The sequence below is a fragment of the Gadus chalcogrammus genome, chromosome 20 (genome assembly GCF_026213295.1).
Source record: "Gadus chalcogrammus isolate NIFS_2021 chromosome 20, NIFS_Gcha_1.0, whole genome shotgun sequence".
Lineage (NCBI taxonomy): Eukaryota > Metazoa > Chordata > Actinopteri > Gadiformes > Gadidae > Gadus > Gadus chalcogrammus.
The window spans coordinates 20,444,766-20,447,531 of record NC_079431.1 but is presented as its reverse complement, the minus strand read 5'-3'; the positions used below and the strand labels follow the sequence as shown (position 1 = coordinate 20,447,531).

General features: G+C 39.5%; 1 long non-coding RNA gene across 1 annotated transcript; it reads right to left on the bottom strand.

The window, feature by feature from the left end:
• Window positions 1-392: 392 nt before the first annotated feature.
• On the bottom strand, window positions 393-2,551 carry LOC130373141 (uncharacterized). The gene is made up of 3 exons (XR_008893482.1): window positions 2,465-2,551; window positions 1,854-1,931; window positions 393-1,700 (listed from the first exon to the last, which is right to left on the bottom strand). It is a non-coding gene; the product is annotated as an uncharacterized LOC130373141 (long non-coding RNA).
• Window positions 2,552-2,766: the final 215 nt, after the last annotated feature.

Here is a 2,766-nt window from a genome sequence, read left to right as displayed (position 1 = left end):
ATATTTGTAAATGTCAGTTTTAGATTTAGAGCGGTAGGGGGGCAACTGAAAGCTATTTATAAGTACTATTACTTAGATACGTTTTTAAGTTTTGGAAGAAAAGCTTCACGTTCGTGTTAGCATACTGGCCTAACCTTAACTTTTACCTTACATCTGTGTTGAAATCAAAGTATTCAAGATGTTCTACCATGATCATTTAAAGATATAAGCCACACAAAGTATCAAATATATTAAAGAATAACAACTCATTACGCTTGGATGAATGAAATTGTATTTTTTTTATTAAACAATTAGTGTGACAAGAACAAGTGATTGCGATTGTGTGAACAGATTCAACAATGGACACAGCAGGGAACACTATATACTTAACCATTAACATATAACGTTGCAAATATACTATACTTTATGCCATTACAATACTTAGAATAGCCCTGAGCAAATTCAAAATGGGTTTAGGAGGGAGGATCCTCGTTTGGTCATGAACTCTGACCTCTAACCTATTCTCAAAAGTCGGGGCATAAGTGGTTGAGGAACAGTTGTTACCCGCTCTGTGATCTTCAATGGTGTCATGGTTCATTGGTTACAACTAACATTTTATAGATCAATGGTCATACCATGGTTGGCTGTGCAGCATTTGGATGCTCCAATCGGTCCGAGAAGGGTTATCACGGCTTCCCCAAGGACCAAGAGCGCAGGGAGAAATGGATGGCAATGGTCAGCCGTCAAAACTTATTGACAGTCAGCAACAGTCAAAAACGATGTAACGTAATGTTCAGATCACTTGCTAGCATTTCAAAGGGCATAATAATTCTAAGTGTAGAGAATTATGACTTTCCAATGATATTTGAAGTGCAATGGAAACTGATCTTACAAGCCTACCTACAGGTACACTTTGAAAATGACCAATTCAAAGCCACAAAAGTAGATAGGATGTTGAAGTTGAGGCCCGATGCAGGCCCAACAGTTTTCATCCATCGCCCTAAACCGAAGAGGAGGAAACCCCCTTCTGTGAGGGTGCCTCCGGAACCAAGTGCAACGGACCACACATATTGCGCCAAATTAAACTTCGGTATGATCCATGCAGCTAACAATATTCCCCATTTCATGTAATTCAAGGATAGACTACACTCCTAATGAGATTAAATAATTCATATTTGTACATTCAGTTTAAAAAACAACCAGAAGGCAGGGATTCTCTGAGGATTTGCACACAATGTAGATAATCGACACATTTCTACCCAATTAACAATTGCCGGTAGATCCATTTATAAATTGTATTGGTTTCTGATTGTGGCAGATGATTTAATTCACATTACAGAAATGTTTTGCTTTAATTCATTTTCTTACATTGGAGATGACAGTAGTTGCAAATGCAAAGGCAAAATGCATATAACAGCAACATTACCTTGTAATTGTTACAGAGATTGAGGGAGAAATTTAGGTGGATTTCAAGAGCGTTGAAAAGGACATCACAGGAGACAGAGAGAGCAATCAAGAGGCCACATTGCCAGGGGCAGGTGATTCAGGGGCAGGTGATCCAGTGGCAGGTGATCCAGTGGCGGGTGATCCAGGGATTTGTGTGCCGAGGGCCAGTCAGTTAGGGGTCAACAGTGAAGGAATAACTTTTGCCAGGGCCAGCTGCTCCAGGGACCAGACTGCCAGGGACTGATGGGGCGACTGTGGAGGACCTAATAAGGCAACTAGAAAAGGAAAAATTAATGAGAAGGAGAGAGGGCAGAGAGGGCTATTGCAAAACAAAAAAGAATCAATTTGGCACTAAGAAAGAGAATCAATTTGGCACTAAGAAAGAGAAACAATTCAGTCAACAAGAAGTTAAAACGAAAAAGCCATACAGGTTAAATTGACCGCCCATCATAATCAGCATTGTTGAATCGGCGGCATCTGTAGGGCTTCATGTGCTGAACATCACCCTTTCCAGGATATAATTAAACAAACACTGTTATTTCTACTAGCTATCGCATCATAAAACCCGTCCTTAAATCAACCTAAATTATCCTAGTAATTCAACATAAATAACTAACTAAATAAAAGTTAGATTCACTAGTACTGAACTTTGTAATTGTTGGTGTAGATACCATCACATGGTGCAGTCGAGCTAACAAACTAGCAGGCAATCGGTCGTCTACCAAGATAGAAATATATATAATTACGCTGTGCATATACAAATAAATATCAATATATGCATCATAAAGGTCCGGATACAATATAGACAGTTGACAATTCAAAAGAGGTAGCTATTTAATCAATTTACCCCTGGAGATACCTTCACAGATGGTGAAATCGAGCTGACAAACTAGCAAGCAATCGGTCGTCTACCAAGATAAATATATATATAATTACGCTGTGCATTTACAAATAAAGATCAGTATATGCATCATAAAGGGCCTCTGATACAATATAGACAGTTGACAATTCAAAAGAGGTAGCTATTTAATCAATTTACCTCAGAAGTTACTCGGCGGCCAGCAATGGAAATGAACGGTCTCCTACGCCGTAAAATGGTTGTTTGGAACTATTCGAGGCTCCATACCCTGGAAGTAGGCGCTACAACGGAGTCCAATGGAAGTGTCGCAACTCTCTCTCTTTATAGCTCTGTATCAACCCAAGCGCTGTCGGTTGCTAAGCGACGACAACGATGTCAACGTCTTGGGCGGACTATTTCTCTGCTGATCAACACTATGAATGCTGGTAACAAATACATTGTAAATAAATTGTTTCGTTTTGGCAAGTAGCCGTGTAATAAGC